General features: G+C 36.2%; 1 protein-coding gene and 1 non-coding gene across 2 annotated transcripts in view; both read right to left on the minus strand.

Annotated features, from left to right (window-relative positions):
• LOC129749028 (uncharacterized) overlaps positions 1-16,073 on the minus strand; it is a 40,497-nt gene extending 24,424 nt beyond the window's left edge. The window contains exon 1 of the mRNA XM_055743856.1: positions 15,407-16,073. The gene's annotated coding sequence lies outside the window, so the exon portion shown is untranslated. The remainder of the gene's footprint in view (positions 1-15,406) is intronic.
• Positions 16,074-21,945: 5,872 nt separating this feature from the next.
• Positions 21,946-22,108, minus strand: LOC129750208 (U1 spliceosomal RNA). Its single transcript, XR_008738341.1, has one exon. It is a non-coding gene; the product is annotated as a U1 spliceosomal RNA (small nuclear RNA).
• Between the last annotated feature and the right edge of the window lie 73 nt (positions 22,109-22,181).

A 22,181-nucleotide genomic window follows, 5' to 3' on the forward strand; every position in this document is an offset into this window, starting at 1 on the left:
AACATCTAATAGCTTTTTTGTCTAAAAAGATACGAAGTTATGATTTTCGACGAAGTTGTTCAGCGGAAAATTTCCTGTAAGAAATTTATAAATTGGCACAAAAACCATTAGCAGACTCGGTTCCACAGAAGAAACAAAAATGATGTTGATTTTTCAGTACAAAATATTCAATTTTCCCATACAAACCTAAAAGTTCAAATTTACTCATGTAAACGTTACTTAAAAATTCTGCAAAAAATCATGGATGAGTTTTGGACCAAAACGAAGCTTTTAAGACCCCAGGGTTTGAGAAATTCAAAAATGACCCCAAATCGACTCAGTCTAATATACATGGTGTTTCAATGATGGTTTGAGGCTCCTACTTCTTTCCAGTGTGGAGATAGAAAAAAGGGACCATACATTTTTCTGCAAAATTCGAGAACTAATCAAGTAAATGGAACCAAATTTGACATGGGTCGTTATTTGGGTACGAGAAATGTTTCTATGATTATTTGGGACTCCACCCTATTCGATTGGGGACATACAAAGGGGGGGGGGGGAGGTTTCCATACAATTTGATACATAATTCGATAATTAATCATGCAAATGAATCCAAATTTCAGATAGGAAGGCATAAGGCAACGAAACTAGTTTCTACGCTGTTTAAAACCCCTCTGTCCTTTCACTGAGGGGATAAGAAGGGGGAACGGTACGAGAAATGTTTTTTTATGTTTCGAGACCCCTCCATCTCTTCAACTGGAAGAGGGGAAGAAGGACAGGGATTTTTTATGCAATATTTTTGGATCACTCGAGAACTTATTATCCAAACAAAATAGCAACGGGTATTTGAGTAATTTTTTTTTCCTATGATTGTTTAAGGCTTCTTCCTCCTTTCACTGATTCGATAGGAATGGGGAAGGGGAGCTCCCATACAATTTTTTTTAATAAATCGAGTGATAATCGAGTGGATAGTAACAAATTGGAAAGAGAATTTGAATACACGATATATTTCTAAGATGATTTGGTTCCCCTCACGGATAGGAAAGAGAAGAAAGGTGTCATACTTTTGTTTTGATTTTAATTTGATGATTAATGGCATTTCGGTGAAGTATACATTCTAATAGGAAGAATACCAAATGAAAGTAATGAAAATTATAGACGGATAAATTAGATTAGGAAGCATGAAAGGTGTTGAAAATGAGCCAACAGCGGGTTTTGAGAAAACTTTTTGTCGTGCAAGACAATTTGTCCCGCATCGTATCATTGTCTAGAAGAAGCAAAGTCGATAGGCTGACTTTGCAAGCACGTGTTTTTCGTACCCCGATCGGGGTAGGTACGAGGAATTTCTATAGAATGACCCGTACTTTTGAAAATACTCACATCTGCCTTATTTCAAATCAAATCGAATCAACTAACCAAGCAACATTCTTTGGGAGCTTGGCTACTCTCCTTAGACCTCCATACAGTTTTTCATTAAGTGGAACATTGATTTGACGATGCTCGCTACCAAAACTTTTTACAGGGTTTTCTTCACCAAGCCAAAACTTTGACAACTAAGACACTGCACTGCCATCAATTGCTCAAGGAGAGCCAGCAGAAAGAGCTCAAAAATTGTTACGGATTTTTTCATGAGAGATTCCAAACTTGTGTCCCTGGAAGAACCCCTGTGTGGTATTTTAAGTGTAACTTCAATACCAATACTTCTAACCATTAAGCACTGGATCCTCCGTGACGTACTGAAAGCGAGCACTTTGATCCAGAACTCACAGCTTCAACAGGCTTGGAGCTAGACGAATTCCGCAAAAAAATCGATTAAAAAGGGTTTTTTTCGCTTTTGGGGCTTTGAGGTCAAGAATACTCGCCTGCCAAACTTACAACAGGCTTATACCTAAAGGACCACCCAGTGTTGAACATTTTGTAGGAAAAACTCTCAAGCTTCAAGATGAGGTACAGGAGATGACCCAAAAATGGCACTGAAATAAGTCTGGACTAGAGATGTACCGAATAGTGGTATTCGGCGAACGGCCGAATACCGAATATTGACCTTTTCAACTATTCGGCCAAACGAATATTTGGCCGAATATTCGGTCGAATATTCTATTGAGTTTTTAATGGAAAAAATTTAAGCAATTATTTCAATGCTTTCTATTTCTTCCATGTTAATGCCCCTCATGCTTTTTAGTCGATTATTTTCAACCAGATAAGATATTTTTTAAGTAGGGGTCTTTCTGATTTTTGAAATGTCACCAATAACTGAAAAGATATCAGATGACTAGTCGCTTCTAGGGCGTTTATCATCAAAGAGATTGCGTTCCTGTAAAATCAGGGATAAAACATGTCGAAACAGGTGCCAAGCTATTTGAAATTGCTTCTCTGATATTGAATTAGATGAAGGTCGAGTTTGAGCAAGATATCTTCAAAATAGTTGTTGAAAAGATAGGTAGATCAGCATTCCATACTTTCAACCCCACGGTCAGGCATTCAGGATCATTTTTGAAAAAAAAAATTAAAAGGGAAAAATTTATGTTGTTATTGAACACAATATCCAAAAAAATTTAAAGAGGAAATTGAGTTTTTTATTTGATTCAGCAAATAATCTGAATAAACCCGAGCAAATCTTGGAAGTTTTAAACAAAGTCTGGACATCCCGGCCAGATTTGACTTGTCTGGTTTCTTTATTGGATTTGTGGGTAAGCCTGAATATATCCAGAAAATCTGGAAAAAACTATAATCAAAGAATAAAGCAATACCGTTCAGCATTTTCCTGTACAATCTACAGAGAAAAATACGCGGGAACACCTTAGATGTTTTGCTGAAACCATAAGTTTTTAATGATTGTGTAGCTTTTACAACATTTCTTTTGGATATTTTGTAAATTATCCAATATTATTTGAAAAATTTATACGAGTCTGTGGTAGATATTCGGCCTATTCGGCGTATTCGGCCGAATACTTAGCTCAACTATTCGGTGAGCCGAATACTCGGCTTAACGTTTACGAAAAAAGTAACTGCGTGGATCGTGGGAGACTAGTTCGAGCCCAAGAAAGGTAGAGAAAAGGGTATAACATTGCGCTTAACCTCAATCGACAGAGCTGTGTAACGCAAAAATAGTTATGGAATTTCGAACGATATGTATGGGATTTGAAACAAAATTAAAATTTATGGAAAATTGAGGGGTCTCATTGTTCAAATAAGTATACAGTCGCATTCTTTGAAATAACATATGTGTGGTAATCAGTAAAATTTATGTTCAAATGCTTTCAATATTCTGACTACGAGACAGTTTTTCTTTGGAAATTTAGCAGTATTTTTGCAAAATATTCGAATTTCAAAAAGCATGTTTTCAAATTTACTTGTAAAAATATGCTCAAAAATTATGTTTTTCAAACGCATAAGGGCTTAATGAATTGAAAATACTTTGGTTAACATTTTTATATTTTTTGCAGAATTTTAAAATCAGTAGTTTTTCTAGAAAGCTAATATTTAAAAATAAATCTATACCTTTCTTTGGAATTTCTATAACTGATTTTTGGTTGGCCTACTAATACATATGCAAGCAACGGAGTACTATACCTATGGAATCTAGCTATCCTGGTTCAAGCCAACTTTGATTTTTTTTTTTGTTTCAGGTTGTTGCCGATGTTTCATGTAATGTTTATAATAACGAGCCTATAGTTTACATAGAGATTTTTTGATTTTCTGTCAGTGTCATTCCAATCGAGCAAAACCAAGTAGTCTCAAAGGCGTTGCAAGCTCATTATTTTGAAAGGGATCAGATGGCGCCTCTTAGTTTATTATAGATTCTTTAGTTTAAAGGTAGTTCGATTTGATAGATTAGTTGATAAGCATTATTTAAAAGTATGGGAACTTTATTGTCACCTTGTATGATGCACCAAAGAAAAAAAAACTTTAAAATTTTAAAATTTTAATTCAACTTAAAGACCCTTGTACCGTACCTTGGGTTCCCATGGGTCACGGCGGCGGTGTGCATGCTTGTGATAATGATGGTTTACTATCATTGTCCTGAGAGGGTCGTTGCACACATCTTGTCAAGCATGGATCATAATATGACTCAAATTAGAAGGCGTGCTGGACACCTTTATTTAAATCAAATTAGTGGTAGGTTCAATGGTGTCCCAATTTTTCATGATCCATGCTGATAAGATGAATGGGAGTTGAAACACTTGCCCTCCCTTCCGTTGAACAATGGGAAAATTTTGTAGTGAAAATATCACATTTTGCCGACATAAAGTGATACTTTTCAATAGGGCATAATCTGTTTGGTAAGGTAGTTAGCTAGTTTAGTTTCATAGAATTAGGATGTTTCAAGTATTGCTAGGTTAGGTATCGGAAATGGTATTCGCCTCCCCAATGCTCTAGAAAGTGTGCATTTGCGGTTTATGAATTTCGTTGGCTTATTCTTAAATCAAGCATTTTACAAGAACTAGGGGCTCATTGGATGGGAATGCTGTTTTGACAAATATGATATTTCAGTTTGTAATACACTTTCGACGTTTGTTTTTATTTATTTATTTACTTTTGGTAGATCTATACATTTTTCGGTTAGGATTAAAATTCATAAATCAAAGTTTAAAATAGAAAATATGATTTCGATAAGCAAGAATGAGTAGATAGTTCAGATAATTTATTTCGGGCATTTAAAAACAGGCACATGGTTTATTTGAATTGAACCCCTATCGTTTAGATTGAGTATTAAAGTTTGTTTGAGAAGTTGACCACAATTAGTGATAAGGTTTTAAAGAACAACACTGTTATTTTCCTGTTCCGTTGATAAGTTGACGATATTAATAAAGCTATTGCTATTTAAGCTTATAGTTCATGGTTGATGAGTTTAAGAGACACCTTTTCTAGATTCTGTTTTTATGATATCCTAATTGAGTTATCGAATAACCGTGTAGTCGCGTAGAATCAATCACTTGAATATATTTTTCACTTAGCAAATCTATAATTATTTCTAAATCAAACTAGGAAGAATCCAAATTTATGGAAACGAGTAAGGTAGATGACAGGTAGGGAAATTTCAACTACGGTAAGATAGTGAACCCTTCTGACAATGATATCGAGGCGTTAGCATATGATATCATATGATTTGATACCATACTATTGCTCGGTTGAATTGAAGGTTGGGTTAACTCGAAGTTCATATGGGGCCCACCAACCGTCCTAGTCCGTCGAGCACTATCTTAACGCTTCCCCTAAACTGGTGCTTCAGAACCCTCGGGCTCTGTTGCCGCTATCCTTTTCTAAGCTATACTACTCTCATTTAAAATTTTCCTCTTCTGTCCCCCGTTCTGTTTTTCCTTTCCGGGTCAGCCAGGCGCTCATAAACCCATAAACAAAAAAAAAAAAAAAAAAAAAAAAAACTTAAAGACCCTTGTTAGAAATACCCATTTCGGTTTTAAAAGGTAAATGACGTAGAATCTGTATCTGATATTAAAAAAATGCCCGATAATACAGCTTTCGGTATTACCAGCATTACCAGTACTACCGTCCCTGACAGTTCAAGACCCTTTCCTTCAATGAAAAGAGGGGCATTCATGCAAGTGATTAAGATAAAAATGACCCCAAAAGGCAAGGTGATGAATTTCAAAGTAGGTTAAGTGCGTTTGCAGATTCCAGTATCGTATTGCCTAAACAGAGACAGCAATCCAAGTCCAACAATTCGCCATAAAAACAGAACATTGGGTCTTCACCAACAATTTTCTCCTTAGGATTTATCTACCCATCATATACATACATATAAATCCTAACAATTATTAACGACCGTACGTGTGCCATGTGTCACACCATATAATTTATCGGATGGAGGTGTTTCTTTATTTGCCTTTCTACTTGATGAAGAGTTATGGTTGTGAATTTTCGAGAGTAATTCACCGAAGGCATGCTTGCGGCACACCAGGTGACAAAACATTGTATAGCTTAAGTACCTATGTATTTAAGTGCCGCAAAGCCTTTGGCGCCAAACAGCGGAGAAAATATGGGAAGCAAACTGTTGCTAGCGTTAAGTTTCCGGCTAGGCTAGGACAAAACGATCTGACAGGGGCCGCTGGATTTCGAGCGTGTAAAAGCTCAACCGCAAATTAGAGGGAGGGCAACGACGCGGCAAGCGGCAATCGTTTTCCACACCCAAATAGAAAGATGAATTCTTACCTCCGAAGCTCCAACCTGGTTGGTATTTTCATTCATGGGAGCCAATTTCCACCGCTGTTGCAACTGCTGCTCATCAACAATTATTGCAAGAGCGACAATGCTGTGTTTTCAAAATTTCGATTGTTAGTTCAATGTTTTTCGAGGTTAAACTTTACATACAATACGATGGGTGACGACGATAAGGAGAGAGCCATCCATTTGGGGAAAGTTTGCACGAAATCGCTTCCACGACGAGAGAGATTCACCCGGAAGGCTGCGTGCAATTATTATTCAGCAATTTGACGGCGACGGGCAGATTTTCAGGTTTTATTCTGTCAGTTCATGGTTAGTTTCATGATAAGTTTTTGGGGTAGCGTCCGGCATGCCTCAGGGGTCTCATCTAGGACCTTTTCGTTTCATACTGTTTGGTGTTTTGTACCCTAGTAACCGAGATTTGAGAAGCACTTTCAAGTGAGATAAAGCTCCCTATAGCTCAGAATCACTATTATGGTCGAAGGAAGTACCTGTAGTGCTGAAAAATCGAGTTTTACACATTTTTTTCCAATTCCGGAAATTAACCTCGAGAATCAATTTATTACTCTTGCAAGTAACGAATTGTAGTTTTTTCAAAATCAAAAAAGTGTCGAAAAGAAAAAAAAATTGTAGGCCTTTTTCAAAAACAAACTTCGTACAAAACAACCTGCATGTCATTTCGTCAAATAATAACCGATTACAACCATTTTTTTGTTTTCTAACCATCCTAAATCGGTCATTATTTGACGAAATGACATGCATTTCAAGTTAAGTGTTCCGGTCGGAGCGTTCGGAAAATTTGATGCCTCATTAACAGTGATGAATGTTACCTAACTTGTTTACCCTAACAAAAATTTGTACGTTTTTTAATCTTAATAACTTTTTCATCTTAATTTTTATCGAAATGCTTTCCTCGATAGAAATATTTATAATAACTAAGGCTTTAAGGAAAACCGGCGGTACGGGACCAAAGTCATTGATGAGAAACTGGCTTTACATGTTTCTCCCGAACTAAATGTCTTAAAATCCCATACAAACTGCAGGAGCGTTCAGCGACCCCTTCCCGTAGTCCAATCTGGCCCAAATTTTGATTGGGACCTTGTACTGGTGCTAGGCCCTAAAATCAATTTTAGCCTAATATTATCAGGTTTTAAATTTCCCATGCAAATTTAAGGCACTCTATATAGTGTTCATGGTAATGTGAATTCCACCAAAGTAATAACAAAATCGACCTTTTCTCAACCAAATTTTGAGGAATTAAGATTGACATCAAACAGCATCATTATTGTGAAAATTTTTAAGCTGTTCATTTTTTTTCAATTTTGCAAAATTTGGTTCTTCGAATTTTTGTTTGAAGATTTTGTTAAGTTTTATATTTCGTATCAATCATAGTAATCCATGCAGCCGTTCGTATGTTGTTCTTTGTTTGTATTCGGTCTCATACTTCACTTCTTCTACAACCAGTGACCAGTCTAGACATTTTTAGTGTGAACATAAATAGTGGTCCATCGAATCAGGTTTTGGTAGTTCATTAAAATTTGGATTTTCGTTGAAAACCTTCAGGTTGTTTCAGGTAAATGATTTGGTTGCTATATTGGATTGCAAAAAACGAACAACTGTTGCCATTGGGCCGATTATGGTGAAAATCTCAGATTGAGCAGGAAACTTGATAGGGTGATTTGCCAATCGTTGCACAGCTAAGCACATGATTTCGGTTTTTATGCTGTATTTTAGTCATTTCAACCAAATTTACTCGATTTTTTGCCGATTGCACTCATACAGTCAACAAGTCATACAAGTCAGATTGGTCAACATGATCCAAAATTTCAAGTGTTTGAAAAAAGTGACATAAAAATTTTAAAAACATTTAAAACAGCTTGTCTGTGCCCAATAGTTGCACAGGCAAATTTTATGTCGTGCATAATGTTGTTCGAATTTTTCCAATGGTTGCACATTTTAAAAATCTTCTTAGGGCTCAGCCACCATGTGGTTGAAAAGGCTTATATTTGTTACGGAAGCTTTTTATGAGATGCAAATGCAATCTAATTTGGAGACAGCCCTTTTGAGGGGGGAGGGGTCTTCCATATAAACCGTCCAATGTACAATTGGAAAGTTCGGACCCAAAATCTAAAAAATACAAAGCCGCCGGTTTGAGTGTCTAGAATAGCATTTATCACACGTGAAGTTTTCTCAGAAACTCAAATCTACCTCTGAATTTAACCGAAGTCATCTGAGTAAAGTGTTATTTGACCTTATTTGCTCAGTGTTGAACTTTTTTCTTTATATGTCCTACCAACATGAAATTTTATATCTTTGATATCCAGTAGAATGAACTAAAGGGTGTTTATTGCTTAATTTTTAAGTGCCTATTTACAAGTGAAAAGATAAAAGAACGTGATCTGTTTTGCCCCACTTTACCCCTATGAAGAAGATGTGATTTTAGAAAACTATTGCTTTAGGACTCACTTGGAAGTCGACCGATTTTAACATAATAAATATCAATTTGAAACTTGAAAATGGACACAACCACGCCCAAAATTTCAAATCGTTTGACTGATTTATGCTCATGATAGAAATTTATCTTTTCAAAAAATAATTGATTTAAATATTTTTTTTCATGAAAGTGGGTTTATTTGTAATGAATGTAACCTCTGTAGCATTTCATCGATCTTCAGGAAACAATCACATCACATAGAAATGTTTCCCAAGAGTTTTTAGATCAAATTAAGTTTCACAAAGCTATGACTGTTTATTTTTCTGGATGATAAGGGCAAAATATAGCTTCACTTAGATGTCTCCAGTGAAGGCAACTCGACGGCAGATTAAAATTTCTGAGAAAATTGCATATCAGATAAGTAACATTTCGTGTCTTCCAACCCTCGATTTTGATTTTCGGAATTAAGGGTCGTAGTTTTCCTACTGTACAATATTTTGACAATATGATTAACAATATCAAGAGGATCGCTGTCGACATTGAATAGAATTCTTTAAGATTTTTCGTCTGAGAAACAGATTTTTTTAGAAAATTTTTAAGATTCTTTGCGTAAAATGTTGAGTAAATGCTCGGGATGATGGATTTCAAAATAAATCTGATAAAAAAGTAGTCTCTCAAAGCCTAAGCAATTGCCCGACTTTCATACATACATATGTTTTTTTCAACGAGATTAATAATTTCTGAACTTCAATTTTAAGATTTGACGGTAGAAAAAATATACTTATGGAAATATGAAGTGTCTTTGAATTATTGAATTAATTATTGAAAATCAACATATGATAATATGAAAATTCTGAGTGAAAAATAATTAATTAGAGCACAGAAATTTCTAAAATTACTAGATAAACGTAAATATCCATTTATACAGGAAGAAATATGTCATATCAATAGACAATCCAAGTTTTTTAAGTTGCATGTAGTCAATGAACGTGTTCAATCTTATATGACAATATGTATGGGAGAAAAAAAAATTTGCATATCCAAGAAATTTAAATAAGTTTGAAATGAAGTTGGTTTTTAATTATTGATGTTGTCTATTCTTAAGCTTCATTCTTTCCAACATGAGAAGAAGCTAAGTTTATCACGATAAAAGGTATAAGCATTTAAAAAAATCAGAATCCATTGAAAAGTATTGTAAAATTACAGGATTTTCTTTCTGGAGCTTTCAATAATTTCATGACATGTTTTTGTTAAAGTTTTAAATCAACACACTTTTCATACTATGGTGAACAAGCTTTCAAATTAGCTGCAAAAACACGAAAATAAAAAAAAAATACTTATTTTGAATTTTTTGTACGACAACGAATTTCTTTTCTGGGGTACAAGTTAGTTTTTGTTCACATGAGGATGAGTAGGCTGCGGCCTCGGACGACGGGTGTGATTTTTTTTCGCTGCCAATTTTAACTCCAGGAGTCATTTTTAATTGTCATTTGTGCTGAAAATTTGTTCAGATGTTGGAGATTCTCAGTGTGTTTTCAAGAACGCCCGGAACGATAACCACGACGTCAACAACAGCCAGGTCAGTTTATTATTAGCTGACCAGAAGGGCCAGCTACAACAGCCCTCGAATCCCTGGTCAAACCACGGGGATTTTGGAGAGACTGTTCCTGATGCGGCCGCTTTTGGTTGGCTAGCAAAACAGATGTTACGAAGAACCTCGGGTCGGCTTTGACGAGGGGTAACACTAGTCAAGAAATCCAAAACACCGTGTAGTGATGAGGTGGCTGGCCAAAAGGAACTGCTGCTGCGGGATGGTTTTTGAAGGAAAATTTGGATTTTTCCGTACAAGCGTCCTTACTAATTCAAAGCACGTTGTTATATTTCAGGACTTAATCAATCGCTTACAAAATTTTTATTGCTATTTTTGGCTGTAAGAACAATCAAACAATGTTATTGGAGGTATACGAATTTTTAAATTTGAAATTTTCAAACAAATTTTGCAGTAGGCTTATGTACAATAATGGGACGGGAGGGGATTGAGCGGACCAGTTGTTGCACGATCCGACAGTTTTTCTGGTTAAGTATGGATCATATTTTTTTTCAAAATTATGGTGTTAAAATTGTTCAACAAACGTTTCGTAAAGAGAACTGATGCGAAAAATATTTTGTTCTGACGTAAAACCTTATTTGCCGCAGAAGGAATGTTAAGGTTTTTGTTAACAATTAGCACGAAAACCGTGCGAAAAAAACAAGATAAATTATAACAGTCTTAAGATACCCATTATACAGCAGAAAACATCTCAAAAGTCTAATTTCATCAGAAAACATTCCGAATTACATGATTCAGTATTATTTCTGAGGAAAAGTTGGAAAACAACTGAAATATTGACAATTCAAATCAGTCTGTGCAACGATGGGTTAGGGGACAACGATTGGCAAATCATCCTATTGGGTCAAAGTATAACAAATTTAGTCCATATTCGACATCGAATAGATAAAATTTGATACTGGATAGAATTATGAACATTTCAGCACATCTAGATAAATCGGATATTGGATCAAGGTTTAAAAACACATTGAGTCGATTCTTGTAAACATGGATTTTGAAAATGTTGATATCTATAGGGTCAATGTTTTCAAATATGTGGTTGCTTTCCTGGTTAGCAGTTTGAATATAATTATGGCATTGAAATCCGGCACGACATAAGAGGGAAAAGCTAAATAGAAGCAATATGGACAAAACACGTGCTATAAAATTTCATCCGAAAAGAATTTCCTAGCGAAAACTGAAAGAAAAATTATCGTAGCACGGTGTCAAAGCAATCTTCGCCGTTGCCTAGCAATTTATAATCTGCATACACGTAAAGCCCATTTGAGAAATTATGTATTCGTCATGTTCAAAAATGGAAAACAAACGGAACAGTGTTGATTTATCATGCCCGATTTGTATGTCGTGCCGTGGTTCAGAAACAGTTACCCTTCTTGTTTCCGGACAGTTATTGAAGGATTATACTGATGAAATGTCACAGGTTTCAAGCACAGACAAACAGACAGGACACTCTGAAGAAAACCTGGTAAATTTTTCGCAAAGCGATCACACTGCCATCTGTTGCCGGCATTGCCTACCAATAAATTTCGATAATAGATATGATCATGGTAACCTTTGACAATTCGGCGTTTTGTTTTGAACAGTAAACAACCGTTTTATCATTTCCAGAACAGTATTTATTCAATCTGTTTGAACCGAAATTATTACTTTTTAATCTTTTTTAAATATTACAGCAGCGATAAACTACCATCCAGTGACTAATGGCTGCAAGCCAGACCAGAGCGAGCTTACCCCTTTCTGAAGAGTAGAATACCAACTAAATCTTGACGAATATTCTCATCAAGATTCTGATGAGGATGATTCATAATTCGAAAGTTATTATTATACATTTTTATGAAGATTTTTCGAGAGAATCCTTTACATCTTAACAAATTTTCAGCACAAATGACAATAAAAAATGATTTTTTGTCCAGGAGTTAAAATTGGCAGCGAAAAAAAATCACACCCGCCGTCCCGAAAACCCCCAATTTTAATGCCAAGTACATATTTACTGTACTGTTCATAAAAGTAAGACGCAAGCGCACTTTACTTTAACTTGAACTTCCATGAGTTTTTACTTTAATGATATACACTATCTCAGGATATATTCCTAGAATAATATTGTAGAATCCTGAAACTTGTAGTATTCTGGAAAGGGGCAATTAACTTCCTAAGTACGGACTGTCAACTCCCGTTGATAGTTCGAAGAAGAATGTTTATTGTTGTCTTTCATGATGTCGAGTGTTGCTTTGATATCCAAAAATAGAAATCAAGAAAACCTTTTAATAAGTCACGATACTACATTTACTTCCTTTCTTTTTTTTTTTTTATATTACCGCCGTAGTGTAAGATCAGTATCGGCACTGCATATGTCAGACGTTATACCGAATTAAACATCAATGTTTAACACCTTCCTTCCACTCAAGTAATTCTTCGATTTTCCCAAAACGACTAAGCATTAAGTATCCTTTTCCGCCATGAAGATTATCTTATTTTCACACACTTATTCTTCAAAAACATTTACAGACTCAATACACAACTTACTAAATTTTTGCAAAGCGAGGCGATCGGAACAAAAGATAACTGCGTTTGCGGCCATTGGTACATTGATCCTTTTTCCAAATTGCATCTTGTCTCTTTGCGATAGAAAATTTATTATGTTAAATTTTTCACTTGAAGTACGCCAATCATACTACGTTTCAGTTCTTCTCTTTTCAGAATCGCCCAAAAAAAATGATTTTTATTTACAGGACAAAGAATTTCAATCACTCCTTAAATGTGCCACCATTGGGTCACGCACTGTACTATTCAATTCCATCGATCCTCTGTTCTGCGGATTCATATCATGGTCTTTATAATCTACGCTACTGAAAATTATCCTGTGGAAACAAAGTTTCCTGTTTCAACTGTCCATGCATGCATTTATAAAAATATGCAAAGTACGACACCATAAAAGCATTTCTCACATTCACTGAATATAACCGACCAAACCAAGTACAAGATCACAACTCAGCTTCACTAGTCTCCAAGATCTTTTGTTGTTGGACCTTACAACTGATAACTTTTCCCCACCACCATTGTCCAACCACTTTTCAGCTTTCTCATTAAAATGACTCCATTACCAATTAATGTATTCGAGCATTCATATTCATATGTATACAGGATGGTATCAGACTAATTTTAACAGCATTTAAGCTACTGATCCTCCACCAATATGATGCTTCCTCAGAATGAAACCAGAATTTCTTGAAACCAAACATTGAACCCCATTTGAGCGACTAGTTCTTAGCTGAAATTCTTTACCTGCCTTATTGGCAGAATGGAATCAGACTTTCTCATGTGCATTCAAGCACCTGATCCATTTCGAACTTTTCTAGTTTTTCACCTGCTTTTCGGCAGAATGGAATCAGCCTTCTCATTGCGCATTTAAGCGCCTGATCCATTTCAACTTCTAAACTAATCTACAAAAACAAACTTTTACAGTAGTTTTTCACCTGCTTTTCGGCAGAATGGAATCAGCCTTCTCAATGCACATTTAAGTGCCTGATCCATTTCTACTACAACCTGCATATTAGCAGAACGAAACCAGACTTCCGATTCGCATTTAAGCGACTGGTTCGTTTCTAATTTTTCTTTAAAATTCACGAAAATAAATCTCTAAAATAACATACCTGAACCTTTTCCTCTTACCCAACGCAAATATTCTTTATCCTCGTCGCCAATGTAGAATCCTGAAACTTGTAGTATTCTGGAAAGGGGCAATTAACTTCCTAAGTACGGACTGTCAACTCCCGTTGATAGTTCGAAGAAGAATGTTTATTGTTGTCTTTCATGATGTCGAGTGTTGCTTTGATATCCAAAAATAGAAATCAAGAAAACCTTTTAATAAGTCACGATACTACAAATATTAAATAAAACAAACATGAGTCAAGTTTTTGAAAAGTTGTATCGGCTCGATCAAAAATTAGGCGAAGTATAATACTTCAAACTCGAACCAAAAAATACGATTTATTTTGAAATTTTTACGAATGACATTTGAAAATCGAGACGATCTAAAATGTAGCGTAAAATTTCATATGATACTTTTAGGATTCCGGCAAAAGCTTTAATCATCTGTAAGCAACTTCAAGAAAAATTTCTTCAATCGAAAGTAATTTGCATCGGTTGAGGAGCTCAAATAACGTTTAACTGAACCAGAATCTTAATGGTATGCTAAGATTAACACGAGTTGTCCAAGTGTCAACCACCAAGTGAGTGGCCTTCCTCGGAATAATCTTCCTCAGAATATCTTCCTCGAAAATAATCACACACGATAGGTCTATCTTTGTTCAAAGTGTTTTAGTTCAAATCAGTGTTTTTCTGGCTTGTTTACAAAATATAGGGGAGTTAGGGGCTCAAAAGGAATTTTTTTATTGTAGAAAACAATACAAATGAAACCATGAAAAATCATTTTAAACTTGAAAACCCAGACAAATATTGAAACTTTTTAACGATAAAACCGCTATCAATTCTGGTGTACACTTGATGGTAACGAAAAAGAGTCTGTCAGAATGTTTAAAAATTAATAAAAACAAATTAATGTTCCTTTCAGTTTATCTCAATCCAAGAAATTAAGGATATCATGTTTCTGCACTGCCAAGATCGCTCGTAAATCATCGATATCAATACCAGCTGCGGTTTGAACTAATTAAATTTGAAACGGCTAGCGGCGTGACCTGATTTCCTTCCAAACACGCTGCAGCAGCGTCCCGTGATTAGGTTTAGAGAGAGAGGAAAAAGTAACAACCGCGGGATTCCGACAATTATCACGACATCCTCCAATATAGGGTGAATGATTAGCGCCTTTCGTGCAGCAACCTGTTTTGAGTAACCCAGTCTCGACAACATCCCATCACACCGGTAGCTAGCAGTAGGTGCGCCACCATCCCGAGACCCTTCCCCCCTGCGAGTGAATGAACCAAATGAAAGCTTGCTTCTGAATCCGACCACAACCCACTGCATTGATGGGCAGTTGAAGTCGAATTCCTTCACGCGTCTGAATCATCCAGCTGTCGTCACTCGAATGGTAATCAATTCGATGCCATCGTTTTCTCAAACAATTTAAGCAGATGAAAATTTTTGTTCTCAAACAAGTGGAAAATTCAAATCTGAAAATTCTGCTTTTGAACCAACCTATCAGAAATGCACGTCCGCCGACCAGGTGATTCTAGTTCAATTCTTACCGTTATTTTTTTCTTCCTTCTGTGTCGCCGTTCCGCACTTTACGGAATGCTTCTGCGCTATCACGGCTATCTTCTGCTGCTGGTCGAAAGGCAGCAACTGGCCACTTTAACGGTCCAGTCCAATCCAAACCACCACTTGGAAACTCGCTAAACTGCTCTCTTCCTTCAACACTTGATGACGTTGTGCTTTCCAGAGATTCCCGTTTCGATTCAGTTCGAATGCCAACCGAAGACCTCGAAACGATTCGTCCGGGCGGATGTCAACGCCAATTTTTCACTCTTCTGCACTTTTCTCGAACAACAAAAGCGATGTTGGGTCAAGGGCCAAAGGCCGATGGCCTTTCTTCGTCTTAGCTTAGCCCAGTTGGTGTAGAATCAAAGTATTCAAGTTTCCTTGAAGGGAATAAAATTCCACTTTCACATGGATTAGTCTCACGATCTCTTTCTGGATCAAACTTATCCGATTTCGCGTCAAATATAACGGTCAATTATCACGCGTCAACCGGAAGCGCTTAACCAAACCTTTATCCTCGAGCTCCGACCTTTATCAATGCGCGCACTGAATTAGTCGAAAAAATGAACCGCTAAGATCGCTTCCCTTGGGTCCGTATCCGGATTTGCGTCCGTTCGCTTCGAATTTCGTCTTCCGACTGACTGACTCAGGCCAGCCAGCCAGCCGTTGGGACCCGCGCGTTGGAAAAAAAAGTGTTTCGCGCCTTGCCGTTATTGCCGCCTCCGATAATAGCGGTCTCTCGGTCGGTCTTCGGGTTCCACACCGTCATCAGCATCTGGGAAGAAAGGGGTGAATGTTTGAGTATGCATTACAATTTACTTTTTTCTTCTCATTTCAGTTTTACCACCAAGAGCTGAACGATACGATACCAGCTTTTCCCATAGCCTTCACCTGGGGAGCTTCTACTCTCTCTCGAATCTGCGACGACCCAGTACCGCTTTATGGGGCTTTGGCATTCTTTCCGGGTTTAAATTGATAATTTAAAAACCCAGCGGTCATTGCCAATTTTAAGCTGAACAATGGAAGCCTGTGAAGTGTCAAGAGATCATATAAAGTTGAAAAAATAATCAAACATAACTAATTGGATTGAAATTCTGCATGACATGATAGCAACTCGATCAGCTTAAAAAAACAAACTTAACTAAACGAAATGCAGGTTGCAGTTGAAAAAAACAGCTCAAATCTAAGGTATTTTAACAAAAAAGGAGTTAAAAATGACAAAAGGAAAAGATGACAAAAATGATAGAAATTATAAAAATGAAAAAAAAATGACAACTATGACAAAAACGTCAAAAACTAGAAAAATTTATCAAGTAGGTACACAAAAATTAAAAAAGAGACAAACTACAGCTCAAATCTACGTTTTATCGACAAAACAAATAGTAAAAAAATGACAAAAAAAATCTATAATAAAACAAATGACAAAAATGACAAAAATGACAAAAATGACAAAAATGACAAAAATGACAAAAATGACAAAAATGACAAAAATGACAAAAATGACAAAAATGACAAAAATGACAAAAATGACAAAAATGACAAAAATGACAAAAATGACAAAAATGACAAAAATGACAAAAATGACAAAAATGACAAAAATGACAAAAATGACAAAAATGACAAAAATGACAAAAATGACAAAAATGACAAAAATGACAAAAATGACAAAAATGACAAAAATGACAAAAATGACAAAAATGACAAAAATGACAAAAATGACAAAAATGACAAAAATGACAAAAATGACAAAAATGACAAAAATGACAAAAATGACAAAAATGACAAAAATGACAAAAATGACAAAAATGACAAAAATGACAAAAATGACAAAAATGACAAAAATGACAAAAATGACAAAAATGACAAAAATGACAAAAATGACAAAAATGACATAAATGACATAAATGACAAAAATGACAGAAATGACAAAAATTACAAAAATTACAAAAATTACAAAAATGACAAAAATGACAAAAATGACAAAAATGACAAAAATGACAAAAATGACAAAAATGACAAAAATGACAAAAATGACAAATATGACAAAAATGACAAAAATGATAAAAATGACAATTATGACAAAAAGACAAAAATGACAAAAATGACAAAAATGACAAAAATACAGAAATGGCTTTCACTATTACGCCTTGTGAAGGCCTCAGCAAGTTTTTCAGTAAGTGCATAAATTTGAATTGGTTTAAGTCGTGGAGATCGCTATGGCACTCGCCCGGGAAACTTTGTTTCCCAACACCAGTTTAAAGCGAACTTCCTGAATTTATCACATTCAAACTCTTTTTTTTTAATCAGATGCTCTCATCTCAATAGCGACTGGTTTTAAATCAGAGGTACCCACGTAATTGAATTATTGAACCATTAACACTGAATGTGCAAAAACTCCAGCCACGACACATTTTCTGCAGCTTTCAAGACCCAGAGCTATTTTCAGACCACATAACCTCCGCTTTTCCGGTGGAGCATGTGAGATTAAGCCGTGGTAACGATTCGTGGTAACGATTCGTGGTAACGATTCGTGGTAACGATTTGTCTATGTTATGAAACAACAGCTTTTTCGCAAACTTTTATGAGTTTTTGAAACAAAACAAATTTATCAGAGGTTCTGTACAGATCTCACTAGACACTACTCGTTGAACATAGGGCGTTTGCACCGTGCATTAGTATAAGTAAGCCGTTGGGCAAACAAATGTGACAACCCCATGTTAAATGAATACAATTCGACTAAAGAAAGATATTTTTTAAAGAATTAATGAAAACTATTGAAAAGTTTCTTATGTACAACACATTTTTCGAAAGCTAGATCATTTTTTGACTTGTTTGTGATTTTTGTTTTCTAATTTTGAGTGAAGTTCTTTAACAAAAATGAAGACTTTGTACAGGATATGAGCGTTTTTAGAGAAAGCATGACAAATATTGCTCAAGTTTATTAATCAATTTCGTGACGAAAACTTTTAACGTCATCTTCCTGGTTCTAAATTTTATATGATAGACCCAAAAACGTGAACAAAGGATCCGGGGGAACCGTTTAATGTGCTTTACAATGATGGTTAGCTGGTTTTTCATTTTTGGTTTTGCTTGGTTTCCCACTGATATCCAATAAAATAATCGCAGAATCGTTTCCACTTGTTAGCAAATGATCCGAAATATACTTTTTGAATGTTTTTTAGAAAAAATTAGCATTCATTTAAGGGAAAAAACAACATTTTGGTTGAATTTCGCTTTTTTCGCATATAAAAACCTCTAATGTGTGCCCAACAGACCTCTTGTATGTGTGTGTAGCAAACACCCTATTCAAATATGTAAATAAAAATCTTCACAGACACTTGCGATGTCACATCAGTTAAACGCCTACTCTTCTTCAAGAAATTATTTGGAGTGAAAAACTACATACGCATAAACAGTATTGATTAGAGCAAGTGCACTGGTGTTGGGAAAAAGTGGAAGAAATTTAGCACAATTTGAAAATTTTGCCATGCAAAAACGTTTTTAAGATCTGTCGCCTTCAAGTTTTTTTACAACACGTGTTGTATTTTCGCATGATGTGAGGCAAACGGAAGGTGAAATGCGGGATATCTCGTATTTGGTCCTCGATATTTTACCAAAATACAATCCTAATTGGGTTATCTTGGCTTACCAAAGTATAGCTTGATTGACAACTCATACCCACCTTTACAATTCAATTAAACTACATTTTTGGAAATTGAATGTTATTGCTTTCTGTGTAATACTCCCATTTAAACTACTTTTTACAGTTTTCAATTTCTTCTCCTAATTTGGTCGAGTTTTTTTTGTTGAAATAAAATACGTAACAATAATTGTACATTCAACCAGACACTGATTGTCATCTTTCAGCGCCTCGAGCCATCGATCGAGCTTCTGAATAACTTATGTTCGTTGCTACCGATCTTATCGATCTCTAATCGATTTGTATTGAATCCAAAACTTTTCAAGTGCCTGAATTGAACTTGGGTGCGATGCCCTTAGGTGCGTACAAATAGTTTTGAAAACGCTGGACTGCAGTCCAAGTGGTGAAAAATAACTGGATTAAATTGTTGGGATTAGAGTTGGAAACTTGTAATATTGTAGACTGATAATTTTTAATAACTTGAAGTTTTTTTTTAGTTTTGGATAATTCATTTTATTGAGGGGTGTTTCGCCGAAACTAGATGGTACAGTTTGCAGATATTTCAATGTAAAATCTTCGTTACGTGTGAAAAATCGTTAACTGAAGTCGTTATGTTAAATTTTTCAACGTTCGAGCTGTCTCCAAATAATTAGACAATGTCGTTCATTTGCGGAATTGCAATCGTAGCCCAATTAGCCCAAAGACACTCTACATTTAAAGGCCTTACAGCTTCAACCATGCCTTGGCGTTGCTCTTTATTCGGTAGTATCCAAAAATCCCAATATTCCATTCAGTGGTGTTCCCCTCTGGCAAAAATGATAATTATCCGAAACTATTCTTATTTTCTCCGGAAAGTTCTCATCTTCGCCAAACGGAAGTGCTTGATTGTTTTCCATCTTTACCGGTTGCAGTTTTCAATTAGTTTTGAAAGCAAAAAACAACCTACCCCATTTAGGTCTTCTTTGAAACCACATTCTCGCCAAAGACTTATTCCGTGCATCGATCGAGCCCCGGAAAAGGTGTCACATAAAACAATATGATGACTACAACTCACACAGCAATGAGAAAGAAAAGAGAAGCTTAATCCACATTAACAGCATGGGTCGCGCAATTATCATTCTATCCACTCCATCATCCATGGAAGAAGCGTTTTATGAGGACTCTGGCTGGGGAGACTTGAATGCTTTCGTTTGGGTTCATAGCAAGAAACCCGTTTGTTTTTCCACATGCAATATCAACTTGAGAGCTCAACTGGACTGATATGAAAATAGCAACAGCTTGATTGATGTTCGTCTTCTGTTTGTTATGCGATTTTTATCGCATTTAACGATATTTTGTACTACCGAAAGTGCAGGAGAATTCTTAGTAAAACGTTTGAAACATTTTACAGTTTCAACTTTCTTTTTAAGGTGCTAAAACTGTACCAATGTTATTAAAAATTATGTTGGTCTTGTAATGATGTAACCCAAGCTCGATTATGTAAGCGTCAGATAACACTTCCATCGAGGTGGTAGAGATTGATCGCGGTTTAACGTAGCTTTTTCAAAAAGTAGTATATCGCAGTGAGTGACTAGTGTGTGTGAAGTTTTTCCCCAAAAATCCGCCTTCGAAGCAACGAACGCCTGCACAACGAACGTCAACAGCATGCAGCCAGAATGGTTTATCAACTCACAACCAGAGGGCCAACTGAGATAGTCGATGCTTCCGGGTAATTACACGAATGGCAGCGACGCCCCGACGATACGATGAACGAAGAGCGATCGCGAAGCGAGAGCAACGACCGAAACTCGCGGTTCAAGGCCGGTCAAATGCGGCTTCCTGGTGCTGGCTGACTTTGCTAAAAACCACCGCAGTGTACACATAAGAAACTTTGATAGTGCAAATAACAGCCAGACACCAGGACCCCTTTGTTTTGGGACAAAATACCTTGGTTGGAATAACCTTGTGCCTCCAACTACGACGGGAATAAACGCCACCGAACATCGGTTAACCCACGATCGGAAGTACCGGTCGACCATACATCCTCGAACCTTACGGACCGACCCAAGACGGTGGACCACCCGTTACGAAAGGCCACTGTCTTGACAGCATCGAGATCGACGCTGTACTTGAGGAAAAGGGGCTGCCATCGTCATCGGACCGGTGTGTCCACTCGCTGACTCGTCTACAACGTCAGCCATACCGACACCCCGTACTAGAATCGGCAGCATCCACAAGGGCTTGGCCCTCCAGGTATTGTGCCATTATTGTGACCATTTTTAATGTGCAACTAAGCGTGAATAAAACTATAGTCGAGAAGTGCAATTTTGGGGTTTTTTCTGAGTGCATTCTGGAAGCTCCCTGCGATTTTGTTGATAAGCGTGCCGCCCTGAGGTCTAGAAAGGGACTCTCTTACACGCCGGTGGGAGTGGTAGGTTTCATACTTACAATTACCAAATTTCAATCTAAATAATAACTTAGAATTGTGAAAAATAAATGAATGTTTTCCTTGAACCAACGCTAGAATTTTCACGAATATTAAAAAGGTCAGCAAATTTTATTCTCCCGTCTTCAGACTGCTACAGAATAAAGAAATCGTTATCTTGAATAATGCAATAGAAAAGATTTCAATTTATATCATTTGCTCAAGCCCTACACCCATCCAATATAAAGGTTGTATGTGAACAGTATATTGCATAAGAAAAGGCGATTTATTAACCCCACCAAAGGCAAAGAACATCGCATATTGCCTGTTTAAACGCCGCGATTTATATAATCAATTGGGATTACAATATAACAAAGACTTATAACTTATGTATATAAGTTATAAGGTGGATAAGGTGCCTGTAGACAATCGAGTTACTTTATTTTGCGTTAATCCTAGACTGATTTTCTTATTCGTATCTGAATGAAAAAGAACACAAATCTAATATCACATAAAAAATTTCGCATATACGAGTTATCCACATGAGGGATAATCGCAGGGATCAACCTAACCGAAGTGCAACCCTCACCCTGGGGGAACCGCTTTAAAATAATGATCACGGTAACCCCTATGCCAGTTAAGTATCTGACAGATGATACGAATCGATTAGACAAAAAACAAATATTTTGAGAGCAATAATTTGTCATATTTGAGCTTG

This window comes from Uranotaenia lowii, chromosome 2 (assembly GCF_029784155.1).
Source record: "Uranotaenia lowii strain MFRU-FL chromosome 2, ASM2978415v1, whole genome shotgun sequence".
Lineage (NCBI taxonomy): Eukaryota > Metazoa > Arthropoda > Insecta > Diptera > Culicidae > Uranotaenia > Uranotaenia lowii.